General features: G+C 34.6%; 1 long non-coding RNA gene across 1 annotated transcript; it reads left to right on the top strand.

The window, feature by feature from the left end:
* Window positions 1-857: 857 nt before the first annotated feature.
* Window positions 858-21981, top strand: LOC118764285. Its single transcript, XR_005000085.1, has 3 exons — window positions 858-871; window positions 3031-3032; window positions 21894-21981. It is a non-coding gene; the product is annotated as an uncharacterized LOC118764285 (long non-coding RNA).
* The last annotated feature ends 341 nt before the right edge of the window (window positions 21982-22322 follow it).

The raw sequence follows: 22322 nt of genomic DNA, 5'->3' as shown, positions 1-22322 counted from the left end.
ATTTAGAAATGGAAACCTAAGACGTGTTCCCAGTAAACTTCGATAATATGTGAATCACTAGAGTCTACTAAGAAACGTTATAACCAAACACTGCTCGTAATTGAAAATAATGATTTTGTGGCGTATATCAATTATCCAAAACTTAAGTAGATCATTTTTCCATTCTGATATTTTGTTTCTATCTTGATGTTATATTTCTATGCAGAACTATAATGAAATTTGTTCAACTGCCACTTTACATTTTGTGTAATCTGGTCTTAAGTGTTTTCTCATTCTTCATACTTTAAAAATCGAATAGATTATTAATATTTTTTAAACCTTGTAGTGGGGAATTCGATTGATTAAAACTAATTTTATTTCTAAAACAATGTGAGTCGACAAATATTTACTCAGGCGAATCTATTAATGAATGATGACAACTATTTACAACCCAAACCCTCGCCCTAAGCCTTAATCCTATCCATGAAATGTCGCTTTTCTACTGTTTGCTTGCTGCCATTACAGTAAATAGTTATTATCTAGGAGAATAGCTCATTCTTTTACTGAATGGAAAAGAAACGAAAAATGATGATGGTGTGTGCTTGACAGAAAAAAAAAAAGATAGATCGAAAATTGAAATAAAACGGAGGATAAGAGAAAATACTGAATACGCGAAGAGGCATTCTTTGGTGATAAATCACTTCAGCCTGGCCGGCATGTCAAAATCTGGGTGTTTATTAATCATGCGGTAAATGGCAGCCTCTGATATATATCCACTGGTCATTCAAAGCTGAAAACAGAGTATTGCTCGCGTGTTAAATCAATGTGGGTTATACGATATTGATATTACACATACTCATGTCAATCCCAGGGATATTGTAGCAGTGCTACTGTTACTGCGGTTATTACAACTGCAGCATTTTGTATACACCTTATCCGTGTTGTCGAGGATAATTATCGAAATCATGCGCCTTTTTTAGTAATCCCAAACCGACCTGTATCTATTTGTACTTTGAACATTCCCTTCAAATTTTAGAGCAACTTACATATAGACAAGGCATTGCGATGATGGTCTAACTGGCCGAAAATTCGAAGACATTGTAGTTGATATTCTTGTTCAGAATAGTATGTGTGTGTGTGTGTGGTGTGTGTGTGTGTAGATATTTATATACGTACAAGCATATACATATATATATATATATATATACCTACTTATATTATATATATATATTATATATCTATATCTATCTGTCTATCTATATAAAGAGAGAGAGAGAGAGAAAGAGACAGACAGGAAGGCAGACAGGCAGACAGACAGGCAGACAGACCGAAAGATAGATAGATACAGCCTGCGATAAGTAAATTTTCGCCGTTTTATATTTTTAATTTCGTGCTCTTGCATTGTTTGTTTTTGATTTTGTCGACTTCACAGCATTCACCAACTTAAACAATGAGACCGGCCAGAAGAGTTGCAAGAGATTACGGAATCATCTGGATGTCGTGGTTCAAGCCAACGCTGATTTTATTAAACGAATTTACTCTTTAGTATTTCAAGATATTTTCATGTAATTTTGGTAAATATGTCTTTTGTGACACAAATACTGAGGTCATAATCACAATTTCTTTTCAAGCGTGTAGATTCTGATTCACCATTATTTATGCAAGAAAAGGATGAAACACGGAACCATGTTTTTTTTTTGCCAATCGGCTACTCTGTTTACGTACGCATTCCCGAGTTAGAGAAAGCAATGGAGTGGCACTTTTGTCATAATCAATCGGATGTCTTTTGTCAGACATGATATAAATTCCCCTTAAATTTTTTTTGGATCTGGGTCGTGTGCCATCATATTGAATTTATTTCAATTTTTATATTTAAGAATAAATTGGTGCATGATAATAATTTTATTGAAATAAGGATTATACACGTTGATATGCATCAAAATATCCGTACGTTGTTTACCACTGACTAATCATATGGGCGCCCTCGAAAGTTCTAAATATATATGCTTTAAAGCGGTATATTCTGGATTTGTCTATCGGTTCCACTTGATCTAGTCTTGTTTGAATATTTTTCCATTGTTGACCTTAATGTCTATGTATCTTTGTCATATAAATGTAGCACATCTTTATAATGTTGATGTTAAGTTATTGGTGGAATTAATGGTTCTTCTGAAAATGTTTTCGTATTATGGGCACCAAAAAAGCGGCGACATAGCAGAATCGTTAGCGCGCTGGTCAATATGCATGGCGGCATTTCACCTGTCTTTATGTTCTGAGTTCATTTCTGCTGACTTTACGTTTCACCCTTTCGGGATCGGTAAATTAAGTGCCTGTTCATCACTGGGATCGATAAAATCGACTAGTTCCCCTACCCGCAAATTCCAGGCCTCGTACTTATATTAGTAAGGATATTATGGCTACAAAATATTTGACAATATTGCTTTTATACATAATTGTTGTATAGTTGTGTAGACAACAAACACTTTAATTCGTAATGCTTTTTAATATATTCGTAAGTGCTTAGTTCTTTCTTCATATTGTAATATATCTTACTTTCTGTACTTCTATGTGACTCATCTGAATGTATATTCTTTGGGTTATAACTAGCATACCACTTTTCTGACGCTTATTTCTACGTGCGTTGTTCAGTTCGGTGGCTAGCTGGATAATGACACTAGAATGAATCGCTGTTTGATTGATAGACCTCAGACAATATCGAGTTTAGTGTGTGATATTCATAAAATATGCAGTTTTATGCTTCTCTTCACCTGTCACCCCCACCACCACCACCAGGCCAAGTGAATCCAATATTGTAATTATTTGTTTTCCTGGTATATCATCTGTACCATCACTTGCCATATTTGAAACCGTTATCCCATCATTCATGTGCAGACTGCTATTAACAGAGATTTTGAATAGATTAAGTAAGAACAAGCTTAATATCGCACATATTGTTGTCAGGTTAACATAAAGATATAAACGATGAGGTTTTCTTTTTTAACCCAGCATGACGTTTTGATAGATATAGTGGTATTTAGCATGATCTGCGAGAAGTACGCGTTATATTAATGAATCTTCCAGCGAAATGAATAATCCTCGTAAATGTGCATTTGTTATGGTTCCGAAGCTCTTACGCGGTATAACGTTTTGACCCATACAGTGCTATAAAAACATTTTAAAATTAAGACTAGATAGCTTAAGTTGCAATACTAAAATAATATTTAGTAAGATTATAGTAACTTTTATCTTTTATGTTTTTACTTGTTTCAGTCATTACACTACGGCCATTCTGGGGCACCACCTTCAAGAATTTTTAAACGAGTGAATCGAATCCAGTACTTTCTAAAGACTGGTACTTCTTCTTTAGAGATCTTAGGCCGAACCGCTAGGTTACGGAGACGTAAACACCCCAACAAAAGTTGCCAAGTGGTGGTAGAAAACAGACACATACACAAAGATGCACGCACGTACACACACACACATATATATGTATATACACTACGAGTTTCTTTCAGTTTCCGTCTACCATATACACTCTCCAGGTAGGCTCAACGATATAGAAGACACTTGATCAAGGTACCCCGCAGGGGAACTGAACCCGGAACCTTATGATTGGGAAGCAATCTTCTTACCACACAGCCATGCCTGTACCTATGTATATGTCATTGAGATTTTGAAGATTTTCTTTGGTCCTTCAAAGTGATGAAGACATGCTTTTTGGCATAGCGTTTACGAGGGGCCTGATTGTTGTTTCGGGAACACATGGTTTATGTCTCTGTAGCTGGTGATCGCTTTCTATGTGTTGTTATGTTGTTGCATATAATGTACCTGAAAATGTTTAATATTGCCTCATGTAAATTTCTTGCTTTGGAGACAAATATAAATACGTTAGTGGTTAATATTATTTTTTTTAAACGGAGAAGATTGTGTAGGAAAGTGTATTTTCTGCTTTTTCATTTAATTCTGTATTGTTTATTAAGTTAAAGCACTTGATCTGAACGCCTCGAGCTGTTTTTTTTTATTATAGATATCTGACGTATGTTTGTGCTTTGACTGTGGTATCGTTTCATTCTCATTTATATTGTACATGATTTTCAAACATTGATTTTATTCGAAGAGAAAATAATGTAACTCAACTATTATGCTTGTCCTCTCCTATCGTCGATCTTGTCTAGATGTAAGCCCTACCCGCTTATTCCCTATCCAGAACCCAGCAGTATATAACGCGAGTTGACACAGCACCAACATCCCTTCCAAGCGATAGATAAAGGCAAAATGGGCCGACGCTGGTCGTTCACACGCGACCTCACTGAATCCTATATTTCCGACCAGTCTCTTCAATCGATCACGCGACTTCCCTGACCTCATGCATCTAGCGAGAACCACCCTTACTCCGCCATCCTATAGCTTCTTTTTCTATGAGTGATTGTAAGAAAAGTTCCACTCTAGTTGGGAAGGACTTTCGCCTGGTAGTTCATGGTTGTCCGTTGCATTGATCACATTCTGTGTATCTTTCTAAATATTGATTCACATAGTAAATACTCTATTTTGATGGTGGGGACTGTATTTAATTTTTGAATAATTTGTAGCTAAAGAACATATCAGTGATTAACACAATATTATGTTGTAAGTCTCTACAATATGATATATGTTAACTATGAGTATAATAAACAAAGATTATTAACAGGATCACGGAGTTGTTCAATCAGTCTTCGGTCGACTTTATTGGTCAATGGATTGGAAAGTAAAAGAAAGTCAAGTACTATCCGAAAAATTCCATGTAAGAAATTGCTATATGGCATAACATATAGCATAAAAGCAGTGGTCTATAACATTACATAACCCATTCGGAAGTCTTATCCAGATAGGTCATCCATTCCAACCCCACCAATATGGATGCGAGCAGCAACTTTATAAAATCATCTCCACTATCATACAAAATACGAAAATATATACAATAAGTAGAAATAGCCGTCATGCAATTACCAAAATATAGATCTCCTTTTAAAGGGTAAATGCTGAAAGAGAAATATCGCATGCCATGCTGATGTCTCGTCTTAAGACGTGGAAACATTTCTTTCAAATGTTTATTCCACCAATGCAACACTTGATTATGTCTTCACTTTCTAGAAAGTTATCCGTCAATTTCACCGTTTAATTAGAAATCGGGAAACATGCGAGAGACCACAATGTCATATGGTCAATCAGACACTAATCTTAAATATGATAGTGAATAATTGTCGACCTGCTGTGAGTTATAACCGGTTTTCACTCGGGTATTTCAAAGAGGACTTCTCTGATATATGGAAGATAATAACCAGAATTTAAAACATTTACAAGAATAATTCACTCCGCTTTCTATTTCTTTCTTTTCCAATATTTTGTGGACGTACAGCTGACGTTTCTGTTTAAAAAATAGTCGATTGAGCCAAGTTGTAATCTGAAAGTGTTATCTATGTTCAGTTTACTTCATAAACACATAGACACACATTGTGTCTGCGTCTGTGATGTATATAAAATATCTATGTATACCCAACTATGTACACATGGACACATATGCGAGTGTTAAAATGAATTTGCATACCAGTAGCTATGTATAAAGAACAAGTGAGTGAATTATCTTTTCAAAATATCAATAAAAACCAAACTAATCGTTACAATAATTTTGCAGCGTAACTATATTTTACTCAAACCATTTATCACCTTAGTCTCCAAAATTTATTTATGTCGAATTTAGTTGCGATAATACCAAATGAAATTTGAATGTAGAAAATACCAAACATTTCATCTATTTCCACTGTTCCACTGTTCAATGTAATGTATAGTGCTTATACATTTTCTAAATATTCGTTTTAAACATTTATGACTACGCAAAATAAGACTAAAAAATAGTAAATATAATAATCTTATTTGCATATACAATTTACGCCTCACAGATAAAACAGAATTTAAAAAAAAAAATAATAAAAATAACAAATGCTAGAATAACTTTGTTGCGCTACACCAGTTGATTCTATTTTATGTACTATGATTTGGGAAATATATAGGTTATATGTGTAGAGAGTGCTAAATATTCAGACATCATGGCATTCATGATATTTTTGGTCGAAGCGTTGTACTGTTCTCTGCCTTGTGAGGCAAGCTGTATAAACAGGAAATTGTGCAGAATGTTGCCGGATACGATGTAATTGTTGTTTGGTTTAATACCACCATCTGGATTTTCTGATTTCTATAACGGCGTCTTTTCTGCCGACAGCATTTGAACCAGGTTTATGACCTGAGAATAATGTGAATTTGAGCTGTGGTTTCTTCTGCGTTCCAACATACACAAACACACTCCAGTTTCAGACGTTTTGCAAAAGAAAACTTGAAAGATCATGTACGCTGCCCTTCTACTTTTGGTTGAACCATAACAAGAATGACAAAAACGTTATTAATATAAGAATGATTTATGTGGAATTCCAAAAGTTGTTGATTAGAATATTGCGGGAAAACTTGAAAGAGAAGAATGCTATTGAGGTTATAGTCTTGAGTGTATCATATACACCAGATTCTAATTAACACTTTTATATTATCAGAATTTTATTTGATAGTAGTGTTAGACTAACAGAGTCCAATCACAGAAATCTGCGGACATCATTTGAATTAATACGAATTTTTATTTTCATGGGAACCTTCATTAGTTCCAGCATACTTAAAAGTGAGCTCTAGAATATTATTAAGTAACTGGAGTCATAATTATCTAATTTTCCATCGCTAATCTACATCTATCTCTAACTCATATATTACAACTAAAGTAAATATTTTTAGCATAGACATGTATTCAGATTAGAAATTGTCTACCTTCCCCTTTTTAGATAAACTATTTCTGATCTTGATCAATAACTTCAATAATGAATATTTCCATATTTTGATAAGTTAATAGAAAAGAACAGGAAAGGAAATCATATTTCTTGCGTGAACACAGTCGATTTCGTGAAGAATAAAACCCGTAACCTTCATTCTTAACGTATCTGCCCTAGAAACTAAATTAGTGTTGTGCACATTCACATTATACATATATATATATATATATATATATATATATATATATATGATAACAAATATATTTTGAGACTGTGATACAAATATTCGATAATTTTGCAACCTTCAAATTTAGTAAATTATATGCTATGCGATGTTTTGAATATTTTCGGTGGCTTCGCATTTTGTTTATGCTAGTGGAACCGTTTGTACAATAGAGGTTCTTTAGTAAGATACATAATATCAGAGCAAAGTGTGCATTCTTCATTCTTTGAAGTAGTGCAAATTGGAATATTGGTTTCAGATTGTGGCACAAGGCTAGCAATTTCGTCGGAGTGGCTAAGTTGGTTACATCTGGTACTTATTTTATGGACCCTGCGAGGATGAAAGACAAAGATGACCACGGCGGTATTTGAACCCAGCATGCCAGCATTGTTCCCGGCATACCAACGATTGTGCAAGCCCACCGCCACAGTATAGATCGAAAGTGTGATTATCCAGTTTGTTAGTCTCAATGTTTCACCCCACACTTCTTACACTTTTTGTAAGTACAGAAAGATTTTGCAGGAAACGTAGAAAATGTTCAATAAACGCCTTCTCTAAGTTGCAAAACCCACTCAGAGAATTTCGTGAAGAATTATTAAAAACTAACCATGCTGAAAATGTAAGTATTTGAAAGCGTGAACTAATTGCTCTGTCATCATGCCGTGGAAGATTCAGCATCATTTCTGTTAGAAATGGTTGTTTGCTGAATTATTACAATCAGGAACCGCATTTGTGTTAACAGACTAGGGATACTGAGAGAATACTTAAATCATACGGTTCTAGATCAGGAATGAAGATGCATGTTTAAAAAAAGTGATTAAGTCTGGATATATTTGCTTCCGTTTATCATGTTGTGTATTTATTCCAATTGGAAAAAAGGAAGCATCAGATTTTATTAATTAATATTGGAGTTAAAGAAAATTATCTGTGGGTAAAAATCATAAAACAGCATTCGATATTTTAACATTAAGGATCTCACAAATGTTGCATGAGGTGGTATGAAATAACTTTTCCTTTGACATGAAATCCGTTTTTCATTTAAAGTGCAAAATCAACATGCTTAATCACAGCATCCGTTTTTCTAAAAGAGACTGTGTAGAAGAATTTCAAATGGTAAAAGAATCATCTCTTATAATTTAGATATGTTTGATTAATACTGACAGCTGCAAGTTTATTTTCACTAACATTTTGCAGTAAATAAAATCACAAACGTTGAGAGCACCTTACTTTCAATTACGAAAGTTTTCATCATACTCATATATACATGTGTGTGTATGTGTGTATGTGTGTGTGTGTGTGTGTGTGTGTGTGTGTGTGTATGTGTTTCTCTGTTCTCTTTCTTTTCGCACTTTCTTCACTCATCCCTTTCTATCAAAGGGTGCAGTCTCGAAACGTCAAAGGCTTTTCTATTATTCCCGAGCGTTAATCTAATATTTTTGTTTTTTTTTCTCCTTCCCCTGTCGTTGTCTTTTATTTTTTATACATTTGAACCATATATATATATATATATATATATATATATATATATATATATTATATATATATATATTATATATATATATATATATATATATGAATATATATATATATATATGTATATATATATATATATATATATATATATATATATATATTATATATATATATATATATATATACATATATATATATGCACATATATATTTATATACATACATAAATACATACATACATGCATACATACATACACACACACAGATAGACAAATTCAATAGAAATGAGGGAAGGCATTTTATATGGCATACGCTATAACTTACTGATTCATTCCATCTAACTTCTGGACAAAAACATATAACTACAATTCCACCATTTGCAACTTATCCTCAATGAGAAAAGGATATAATTTCAGGCAGTAGACAATTCGCCAACATCAACGTACCATTAAGGAGAAGACCATTCTTTTCCAACTGGAAACAGAAGAACAGTTGCGGACAGGTCTTCTTCCTAAAGTTAGATATGTAGATAGATATGCATATATGTCTCTGAAGGTATATATGCATGCATATAGGTATATGCATACTCTTTAATGTACACATACACAGACATGTACGTACAATACTTAGGCATTTTACAAACCTCTAATTCTCGTCGATATATCATAAAATCTACCAGGCTGAAGAATAAAGAGATTACATCCTGTAACAGTAAATAAAAGGAAAAATTTACTTGAACGACTGGACGATATATTGATGACAATAAAGAACTGGCAGAACGGATAATGTCAGCACAGTATATCCGAGAATGTCTTCGTCGGGAATTACAAAACAGAGGGAAGACGCGACAAGTGGTGAATTGTAATGGTTGATAGCTAACGGTTTGGTTCGTTGTGCATATCTGTTCTTATAAATTAGAAAATCTATTTCTGCGTAGCCCACATTATTGAAAAAAGCACTAGTAGTGGGTAATTCAATGAATGAACCGTTTGATACTGAAAAATAGAAATGGGAAATTGAGCCTCGTATATCAAGGATGAGATGATGCAATGGCAAAGTTATGTCAAAATGAAATCCAAATTTCAAATATTAAAGTGAATATCGAAACATGATACAACATGAAAAGAAAGCTGTTTTGGTGTTCAGTGTTCCTGGTAGCGCACTATGAGGCATACAATTTCTTTAGTATTCGAGACTATCATGTCAACTTTGATATCGAATTTTCGTTTCGTGGGGGTTATCTGATCACTATGAATTATATAGATATAACGGACCTTCATAATGATTGCCTTCCAATTCATCACCCATTCACTTTTGTTTTTGGTTTTTGGTTTTTTATTTTTTTAAATTTCTGCTAACTTTTGATTAAGACTTTCTATGATCTCAGATACCCGTATACAGCAATCTTTCGTACATATCTTCGGCAGGACTAATCTTTCATACAAACGTGCGGATACGTGATGGAACCTGTTTTCTTTATGTTCTTTATTCTATCTGTATAACTAGAAAAATGTCAGAAAATTCCGAATTAACAGCCAACATTCTCATCCGGAACATATTTTCTATAAATAAGTATGCTCAATAGTAATTCTATTGAGAACAAATTATGGGTCAGTGGTAGAAAGAAGAAATTGGAAGAAATAGATTTGATCTTTGAAAATAAATATGTGGAATGTGCTAAGGCATCGTATTTAGTCAAGTTGAGGAAACTTATTTCATAAAAAATAGAGTCAAAGTTACAGTGAGTAGCTAATTTCAAAGAAGCGACTTAAGCGTCTTCCCTTTGAAGTCGCTTGTGCAGTTCAATGTATTTTTCATTTGGTTTGGTTCTTTATTCCTCTATTTGGCGAAATAGAAATGACCTTGCTTCGCAGTGAACTAAACGAAACATGCCTGTCTGGTCAAGTAGAAAATTAGGTGGGTTCCAGAAATTGCAGTTTGAAGTGTTCATTTCATTTGGCCTCTATGAAATGTTGTTCTTTTATACTAGGGCCGCAGCTACACGAAACAGAGTATACATAATTTCTTTTTATAAATGGGGCTTGTGAAAAAATTCGTGTATGAGCTTTTGTGTGTATTTGTGTGTGTGTGCACTTGCGTGTGTATTTCAAAATACGAAATTGAAAAGGAAGTGTGAACCTTATCGTTTGTTGAAATTATCGTTCCATGAAGTTGTAAGTTTCGGGTGAGAGACTTTATAAAGCCTAAAATTGAAATAATATTTTGCTCAGTTGCAAATGCGAAAGGAAAAAACGAGGGCTTAAAATTGTAACATTTATCGAAAGTGATTCGAAATTCTGCTGATGGATTTGTATTAGAGTATATTTGAAGTTGCCTGAATGACTTAAGAGGTCAGAAAAAATTAATTTCTCGCAATTGACTTCATAAAGTATGTATGTTTACGCAAGTTAATGGGTAGAATCATCCGAATTTTATACATGAATGGCTTGAATTATGAATGAGATAGTAAAACGTGCATGTCTGTTATGAAATTAACAGTTTTCAACTAGAAAACTTTTCCGCTGTAATTGTCAAGTTATCTAACTTGATTGATAAATTAAGGAGATAAGGAGCATTTCTACGAGAATTAACAATATTATTCATTTCCCACCAGCCATCTCCATGACAGGAAAATGTGCCATATTCATAGCTGCATTAATTTCTTAAATCAAACTGATTTGAAATTTATTACTCCCTCCAAAAAATATACAAACGTGTGAAAAATAAAATTGACGTGAATATCTATTTTGGATGTATTAATTGTAGAAAATGACTTTGCCACTATTCCTGGGAAGGACGTGAGGATAAAATCATCAGGGACGTCCATTACAGGTCCTGTTAGAAACAACCAACATTAGATTTTTCGACCGGATTTCCAGGCGCGACTAACTGATATTATGCATACTATCCAATCGTCTGGTTCTTAGTCTATTTATAAGTTTCCTGCCAGCCAGCATGGCTTCCACCATCCGTCTCACAATTCGTTTCTGTGATATTTTAGTTCCATGCCCATAGCACCGGAGTTATCACTGATCAACGACGGGAATCATTAAGTTCGGCCTCGATCGATACTCTGATATCCGAGCTACGCAAGCTGTCGACAGACATTATTCCAAAGATCCTTCGAAAGAAACCTGTTTCAGTTGTTTATATTCACGGTGATGCTTATTCCGTTATTACCCAACAGTGATGAGCGTATGTGAGGATAGGCACGAAAACCGAATCGAAGGCAGCGAGTTTGGTTTTTTTACCGACTTCTTTTCTGAGGATCAAAAGCTGGAGCGGGTGTATTACTGCTTCAGCATTTGTTCTAATTCTACCACATGTTCTCCATCACTCGCAAATACCGCTCCGTGATATTTAACTTATTCACTTCTCTCATTGATGTTCCACTATCATGAAGAGTGCTTTCGGACAGGTTTCTTGAAAGGACTAATGTCTTAGTCTTCACAACACTAATACCTATCCTGCACTTGCAGCATTCGTTTCAAACCGATTCAATGTATGCCAGAGATCAGCTCCTGATTAGTCAAGTACCACCTTGCCCTTTACAAATATCAGCCATCCGATCCTACACCCATAGATTCTAATACGATTTCGACAACGGCTTCGCATGTCAATCCAGATCATTAAAAAATATGAAAAGAAGTACAGACAATTCACATCTCTAACCAAGGTTCAATACCCTCGTTCAACGTTTGGGAGAAAACAAGTTGGAAAGAACTTGCCTGGCATGTAGCTACGCATTGCCTGGCATATCTTTACGCATTGCTCTCACATTCATACGCTTACAACTTCAATTTATCTACTCACACTATTTCAGGATGCTACATTCCCACACTCGTGCACGTCTCACGTACACACATCCCATAGAACCACAGACACACCGTCTCCTCTATGCCTATTTCTATTCACATTTACACTTCTATAACTGAAAACTCCAACACATCTCCTCCACACTTCTTAACTTACTCGTAGAACTGCATTCCCACATCGAGCCTAACGTTTTTTCCAAACATTTTCTCATACGTTTTATCATTCTCACCAAATCAATTCATTATTTTATTTCTCTTGGCGTAGAACAATCGTTCAAGGCGTCAAGAATCAAGACTCTTTCTCATAACACTAGCGTAACATATTTTAAAAGTTGTCCCTTCCGGTGTCTCCTGTTTTGCTGATATATATATATATATATATATATAGAGAGAGAGAGAGAGAGAAGAGAGAGAGAGAGATAGCTAGATAGATAGAGATAGATAGATAGATAGATAGATAGATAGAGATACACAGACATCGACACAAACAGTGTATGTATATACACACACACACACACACACACACACATATATATATATATATATATGAATAAATAAATATATATAAGTGTGTGTGTGTGTGTGTGTGTGTGTGTGTGCGTGCGTGTGTCTGTGTCTGTGTGTTCGTATATATTACGCACAGAAATATATGCGTGTATCTGGATATTGAATGTATGCGTCTATGTGTTTCTAAGTATAATTGTTTGTCTGTATGTAATATGTATGGGCAAGTGCATATCTGGTATAAGCCTTTATAAATGATTGCGACGAGTAAGGTCATTTTATATCAAACAGTGGCAACGTAAAAATACGTACAAATCCATAAACGTATAATGAAATCAATATGACTACCGACGAATTTATGCTCGAATAAATACCTTCAAGTAGGTGCATCAGGACGGCCGCATTCCACATACTAATACAGATAAAATTGCCAAGTATTATCTACATTAAAATGATCATCTCTTAAAGAAAATTTTATTCGAAATAGACAAAACATCTGTGTAAAAGATTGGATCATAACGTAGTTGAGTGAAACTGAGATATATTTATTAAATGGGGGTAGTATAGGTCATTAAATATATATAAGAAATTAACTTTACTTATCCAAAATAGACAATATGAAACGAAATTATGATACTTTCTCTTCTAATGTCAGGATAGTATTCTCTAAACATAAATGTATTCTGTGATATGTGATCTACGTGATTTTTTTTAAAGAATATGTATATAATTAACAAAGAAGCAGCTTTCCGAATAAATTAACGATCATCTCAGTTTGATATGAAAGAATATATGAACGCTTCATTTTGTTTAATGGCGTCGACATTAACCAGAGCAATTGTATTCACTTTTTCTGTGTCGTATACAAGTCAGGGTAGTATCACATACAGAAAAACACTAACTTACATTAACAAGGTAATATTTACTGTTCTGCCTATACCTTCTATACGATATTTCCATCAAAGATATTAACGTTAATGTATATGGATATCAACAGTTTATGCACACGAAATTGACTTTTAATTCATTTGGAATTCATAAGATATTTTACGAATAAGACGTCAGTAGAAATGCAATAAAACAACGTCGGTGACTTTTTTGACTGATTAAATATTTACGGTAGTATAGTTGGGGAAAGAAGGATTGCATCTGTAACATTCTTCTGGGTATGCAAGGTTGTTGTGCAGAATGTATTATATTATCTACTGGTGAGAGATCTGGACAGAATGCTTGCTACAGGATGAGCTCCGCCAACATTTCAACAAGGTAGGTGACGGTACCAAACTCCCACCCCGCCAACAAACAGGAACAGACTTCTACATACTGTCCTGTTTGTCGTGTTTCAATCACTGCGATAATGGAGTAGCCACTTCCTTATATACCACTCAGTGGGATTGAACCAATGACCACGTAGTTTCTTAGCTGTACCGTTTATCCCCGCACACTTATGTGTACAGTTACACACGCAGACACATGCATGGGCGTGTACATCACACTCCTATAAACCACATTTTGCCGTAAAATGATATGCTCATAACATCTATCTATCTATTTATCTAGATAGATAGATAGATAGATAGATAGATAGATAGATAGATAGATAGATAGATAGATAGATAAATATTGTTCGCATAGGTAATTAGCCTGAGAACTTACTGGGGTATATTAAAGAGCTTGTCGCCAGAACACATTTTAACGACTGATATCTTAAGTTATCAATTTTGAGAATATAAAGGCAAAGCAGGTCTGTAACAAATTAGAACTCAAAACGTAAAGTTCCGTAGACAGACAACTGAGGATGCTTTTTTTTCTAAGCTAAGATATATATTCATACGAATACATACACACACATATATATGTCTGTGTACTAGTGTATTAGTATGCATGAATTCGCGCGCGCGCGTGTTTTTGTGTATATGTGTGTTTATACGTGCATTGCATTATATACATATACACATCCTTGAAATCATTTTTAACCCTGGACATTACGTTGCAATTTAGAAATGAGAGTGATAAACAGAAAATATACAATATTATTCTATTAAGAAAACACTCAAAAGAAAATAAATTTTCCAACTTGATGTGAAATATTATTATTAGATTTAGTTGTTTATTCATATTGTTAGAAATCTTTGTGGAGTGGAGAGGAAACTATCTTTAAAGAAATTAGATAAAAAAAAAATGTGCGTAAGAGAAAACAAATATGACAGAAATAAACGAATGATGGAACGAAAGTAAATGCGATAAGTAATTTCAATTGAATGTTTAAACTACTTGAGATTCTTAAAGCCGTCTGTGACTCTAGGCATTCAATGCATCTGACTATTCCATGAACCGAAACCTCTCCACTCAGCTCACTTTTGACAGATAATAGATATTGTATGGCCGTGAGACAAGATTCACTACTGATTGGCCAAGTCCTTCACTAAATTGAACAACACATGGTTGAAGCATCCCTCTAATTTTGTCTCACTTGTGGTTATGATGAAGGGCTTCGTAGATAATGGCTGTACTTTCCATATTTATTAGGCCGTATTGGAAATCTATCGAACTGACATTCCTCGAAGCAGAGATATTAGATATTCATAGAGGACACACATTCCTTATTATCGAATTTATTATCTTATGATATTATAAAATTGTATGAACCAGTAAATTTGAATGATACAAGTTTCACAACAACAAGAGAGAAGATATAATGTAAAAAATAAATAGCAGTTCTAATGAATATAGCAAAATATTGTCAATCTATGTAAAAATAATTAGAAGTCATTATTAATTGATTGTTAATTGCTTCAATCACTGACAAGCATTCTGCGTTCTTTTTTTTCTTTTTCTTTCTACCTGGTATCTCTATTTTGCCGTATAGTTCTGATTGGAAATGTTGGTATTGCAATATTTATAGCCCCTCTCTCACATCTCCGGCGATGGTTTTACACTAGGTAAAAACCGTCCTAGACCGCATAAAAAACGGCATGTGACAGCCATAATTTAATGAAGTCCCTCACCAAGACACCCCGAAACTTATACTGTTTCTCCATAATTATAGTGAGAGGTGCTCTTTTGATATGTTCTGTGTCACTTCTAATTTAGTTCTTCACACTCACGCATTTCCTTTAATCTTGTTACCCATATTGTACCGGTCCCGTTGATCCCACAGCACAAACTCTCTCTTTTCTACTCAGATAATATGATCGTCAGGTCACTTATATATCTTCCCTGCTCTTGTTTTCTGTATGTTTTTCTGCAGTTCTCAACCATCAAGAGACACGCCTTAAGTGTTGATCTCATTGATCAAATATGACCTACACAGAGACTAAGTACCACCACCTACTGCAAACTAAATGCTGACAATACAAGTAATGTAGCAGTAACTGAGAAACTTTACTTATTTCTTGACTACCCACAAGGGGCCAAACACAGAATGGACAAATAAGAACAGACAAACGGATTAAGTCGATTACATCGACCCAAGTGCCTAACTGGTACTTGATTTATCGACCCCGAAAGGGTGAAAGACAAAGTCGACCTCGGCGGAATTCGAACTCACAACGTAACGGTAGACGAAATACGGCTGTGCTAACGTTTCTGCCAGCTCGCCGCCTCTGAGAAACTATACCAACTTGATTCTATTTTCCTATAATCTCAACATTATTATATTCAGCGATGGTAAGATGGAAATGGGATTTTAAATTTGTTTTTGATTATTTTAACAATAGGCGTATAGTTTCCATCACGAAGCTATCCAGTTGAAACAAGAATACATTTGTTACAAGATTTTAATCGATTCATGCTGAAATTCAGACGACCGCTTAACTGATTAATCGCTTCTAGAATAATGAAAAATATTGTTTTTACATCCTCTTAACAAAGAAAGAAATTACCTCTAATTGCAGAAATTTCATACACACACATACAACATACACAATTACATAAATATATAGTTATATACGTACATACGTAACAACTACATACTTACATGCATAAATAATATACATTAAAACAGTACAGATGTAACATCTATTAAATTACTTTAGCTGAAATTTGATTGATTAAGTTCATTTTGATGAAAAAATATATATATAAAGCTTACAACAAAATAGAATATAAGTAATATACAAAGTAAGGAATTTTAAACCAGAATATTAAATGAAATATTTTCAAATACGATAAAGTAATCTATTAATTTTTATGCTGCTTTCGATAATTCCACTGGACGAACGATTTTTTTTAAACGACACCATTATAGATTTCTACTTGGCACTTAGTCTTTCTGCCTTTTCTCACGACCACTAAGTAATGAATTGTAAAATATAAAAATATAAACACTGATATCAGGCAAGTGTAAAACGAAAAATGGATAAAGACACAAATGCAGACATATTGCGCGTGAGTACATATGCATACACAAAAACAGAACGACACAGATACACCGACCTATATACAAGCATGTATGTGTGTGTGTGTGTGTGTGTGTGTGTGTGTGTGTGTGTGTTTGTATACTATTCTGCTTTTCAGTATTTGAAATATTTCTCTGGAAAAGGAGCTGCCTTCTAACAAAGATAAAAAAATCCATCGTTTAAATGTAGATATGAAAAATAGTGTCACATTTTAAAGTTCACAGAAGTCTTTCATATTTATACTGTTTCAATTACAGAGTGCATATATAATGTGCAAGTTGGTTGGTTTCTTTTTCTTAAAACCTTAGCCTGTCTAGATTTTCAGCTGGGTATTTACTCATGCAAGCAAGTACACAAAGTTTTTCGTATAAATGTAAATGTATAATAAGCATATACAAGATGGAAGTTTCGAAGCAGCTGCCCACTGTTGTCGTTTATCTCTTTGATTTCAAAGAGATAATCATATCGAGCCTCAACGCAGCTAATGAGTTTATTTAGTACAGCAGCTGTGGCTCATTCTGATTCACATAGCTACTTCAGTGATATATTGCAACAACTTACCTGATGAAGGAAGATGCGAGTTCTGTAAAAGAATGGAGTGTTCATATGAATAGAGTTTAAGAGTGAGAAAGCAATCTTTCAACAGTTTACAAAGTGTATGTTCCATAATAAGCAAGTGTTAGAAGGAGCAAAAGGATAAAGTGAGATATAGTTCAAAAGATTGAAAATGTTAGTCATAGGTATAAAATTGAGAACGAGAACTGAAAATTAGAAAATGTAGACAATATAGCTGGAAACTACTTTCATTAAGAAGATGCAAGTAGATCGCTTTATATTAGGTGAACTAGCCAGAGATTAGTAAATACATTCACATCATAACGACATCCAATTTGACAATGAATCACCTATCACATATCACAGCTACTCAACGATATATATGACTTGCTTTCGATTTTACTTAAATCCTCATTCTCTCGAATTTCGATCAAGGAAGAGCAAACAGCACATATCTCCGATTTGAGCTCACAAAAATAGATTTAAGTTTCCAATTTTTTCTTCGTTTGCACTCTTAAATATGCACACATTACACTCCAGAAAAGCAGTTTGAACCATTAATCGTCTCTTGGCTCATGCAGAACATAACTGCACACACTTGCCCCATATTTTGTATGAGAATCACCGTACAGAAAATGCACTGCAATTCAACAAATGTATACTCACATTGATGTGGTGGAAGCACTCCGTCGGTTACGACGATGAGGGTTCCGGTTGATCCGAATCAACGGAACAGTCTGCTCGTGAAATTAACGTGTAAGTGGCTGAGCACTCCACAGACACGTAGTTCTCGGGGATATTCAGCGTGACACAGAGAGTGACAAGGCCGGGCCCTTGAAATACAGGTACAACAGAAACAGGAAGTAAGTGAGAGAAAGTTGTGGTGAAAGAGTACAGCAGGGATCACCACCGTCCCCTGCCGGAGCATCGTGGAGCTTTTAGGTGTTTTCGCTCAATAAACACTCACAACGCCCGGTCTGGGAATCGAAACCGCGATCCTATGACCGCGAGTCCGCTACCCTAACCACTGGGCAATTGCGCCTCCACTCACTTTGATGTATACGTAGGCGGTACTAGGCAAATGTCAAATGTACACACTTTCCAAAACCATGTGCGGAAACACGTACTCACTCGCATCTGCCTATATATAGCCACAAAAGTAAACAGGTGTATACTATTGAATTTATATACAGATACAATATAAAACTAAGCACACAGTGATGACCATACAATTCCAATCATCATCAACTACTTGCACGCATTTATTTATTTATGATACAAGTACACACAGTCTTAGATACACACACTGAACACATGCACTCAGGCACACACACATTATCGATAAGCTCAGGATATATTTACACTCGCAGCTGTATACGTATACACAAAACTATTTATATATACACTTCTGAAATGATACACACAGCTGCACATAACAAAAACAGCGACCATTTTTCAGATTATTCACATATACACACGCACGTACAAATACACCAAAAGATACAGACATCATTTTCTGCATTACATACACGATACTTAAACAACCTAACTCAAATGAACACATGAACTCAAAGAGTTACGTAAAGACATTAACCTATACATAAAATAATTCATACCACGTCAATAGCATAAACACAGATGTAGGCCTGACTATGGAGTAAGAAGCTTGCTTCCCAACCACATGATTTCCGGTTCCGTCCCACTGCGTGATACCTTCAGCAACTGTCTTCAACGACAGACTCAGGCCGGCCAAAGCCTGAAGAGTAGAATTGATAGACGGAAACTGAAAGAGCCTTGTTGTGTGTGTGTGTGAGTGTGTGTGTATGTGCATATGTAATAATAATAATAATAATAATAATAATAATAATAATAATAATAATAATATTAATAATAATATCAATAATAATAATAATAATAATAATAATAATAATAATAATAATAATGATAATGATAATGATAAAATGACCATAAAAGAATGATACTTTGGTATTCGGTAAATAGAGGAATTTATATATGTAACTTCCCTTTTATTTAACGGTTTTTTATAGCGTCTATTTTCATTATAGCCGATGAGAATGCATCGTAACTCTTAGCTCCGATATTTGAAAATTTGAGTCCTATTATGACAACTTACTAATTGTCCTAAACTACACACACACACACATACATACATATACACTTACACTTTACACTTTTACTTGTAACAGTCATTTGACTGCAGCCATGCTGGAGCACCGCCTTTATATATACATATAAATATATATATATATATATATATATATATATATATATATATATACAAACAAAAACACAACGACACACAGATACACCGACTTATAAGCAAGTTGTGTGCGTGTGTGTATATTTGAGTACTATTCTGCTTTTCATATATACATATATATATATATATATATATATATACATTCTCTCTTACATACGTACATACATATGTAAACGTAAGGTCCAAGTATCAAGGTGTAGGAAGTTGGTGAACTTCAAATAGTTCGTAGATATAAAAATCATCTTTCGGTGACTATAGCGGTTTAGTGGCGCAGGTGGCTGTGAAGTTTTTCCTTACATGTAAGAAAAGCTGAAGAAGAGGTTATTTTATATTTCACGGTTAGCAACTAGGGTGTGTAAATGTGCGAATAAATATGTTTCATAGCTAGCGGATCCTCGGACCTAATAATTATGTAAAACGTGGGAAAGCCCAGAAGCTACTCTTTAGGCCCAATATACCTTCCTTACGTGAAATGTAAGAGATCGCGTGTTAACTCGTGTAATCAAGGTAGTCTTGGCCTGACTGGTAGCTTGCTGTCTACACCTCGTTTGGATAATTAATACTACTGAAGTTCCACTAACTATGAAACATATGTAGACTGGATTTTACCTACTTCATTCACTAACGCACTCACACACATATTTATGTGTGTGTGTGTGTGTGTGTGTGTGTGTGTCTATGTGAGCGGGTCTTTCTGTCTGTTTTTATCCCGTGCTACCGCTTGACTACCGGTGTTGGTGTGTTTACGTCCCTATGACTTATCAGTTCGACAAAAGGAACCGAAAGAATGAGTACTAGGTTGAGTCATTGGACTAAAATTTTTTCAAGGCGGTACCCCAGCATGGCACCAGTCTAATGACTGAAGCGGCCAAAGAATAAAATATAAATAAAGTTATCTACAAATAACAGAAATGCACCAAAACATGCATAAATTACACATACACTTTAAATATACACGCTGATTATATATCAACACACTCATACATATACACAAGACTACTATTTACTAAGACATCCTTATACATAACCGCATAAGCAATCCATCAATCACAAACATCTATTCAACCCTCATGCAATTGACCAGCAAACATACAAACAGGCAAATGGATGCGTGTTTGTCTTATGGACTACACATAATAATGTCTAGGACTACACATAAACCTGCACCAGTAAATGTCACCGCTCATCGTGAACCCTCAAATATGAAGAAAGTACTTTCTCTCCCTTCCGAATTCCTCTTCGCTGAAAAGATTTACCTTATCATAAATCCAAATGGATTTCTTAACTCAGGTTTTCCGATGTGCTCAGCGGAAATGTAATTACAGTTAATGTATTTAAATATGCACACAATTATTCACGAATACATATTCGTTTATATATATTCATGTTGTATATATATAAAGTTAATACAAACATGAAAACACAAAGAGAAAACACAACAACGCAAGGACGTGGAACAATTATAGTATTATTGGACGCTCAGGAAAGAAGGAAAGAAGGAAGGTTTAACGTTTTGAGCGGAGCTCTTCGTCGGAAACATAGGAGAAGGAAAGATCCAGAGAAGAGAAGACAGAGGAAAAAAATCGCCAACGGTACAAACGCTGTCACATTTAGAATATATATATATATATATAATTGAACTTGTGTGATCTGTTTGTGAAATTTAATACATATATGAAAAAAAAGGAAAATGTAACATTTGAAAAAAGATAAAATTGTGCCTATACTAAAGAGAAACCGGTTATTGTCGTGCACTGTCGACAGGTAAATACCCAGAAGCCCAGGTCCGTACGTATCACGTCAGGTCGACGATGGGGAGGATGGCTTACCTTTGCAAATACTGATAGGGCACAGAAATTATGTCTATAGCCAGCTAGAGAAGATGTTCACCTGGGGCTACAAGCTACAATAGCATCCACCCTTCGTGGTTAGCCACATTTAAGTGGCAATTATAATTCACATTGTCGTGCAGCTACTGTTCATACTCATTCAGAGATTTATTATTGCTATATATATATATATATATATATATATATATATATATATATTTATTATTGCTATATATTTATTATTGCTATATATTATATATAGCAATAATAAATCTCTGAACGAGGTATGAACAGTAGCTGCACGATAATGTGAATTATAATTGCCACTTAAATGTGGCTACCACGAAGGGTGGATGCTATGTAGCTTGTAGCCCCAGGTGAACATCTTCTCTAGCTGGTATGGACATACTTTCTGTGCC

The sequence above is a fragment of the Octopus sinensis genome, linkage group LG7, assembly GCF_006345805.1.
Source record: "Octopus sinensis linkage group LG7, ASM634580v1, whole genome shotgun sequence".
NCBI lineage: Eukaryota > Metazoa > Mollusca > Cephalopoda > Octopoda > Octopodidae > Octopus > Octopus sinensis.
The sequence above is the reverse complement of the archived record's forward strand: the minus strand, read 5'-3'. Positions and strand labels throughout refer to the sequence as shown.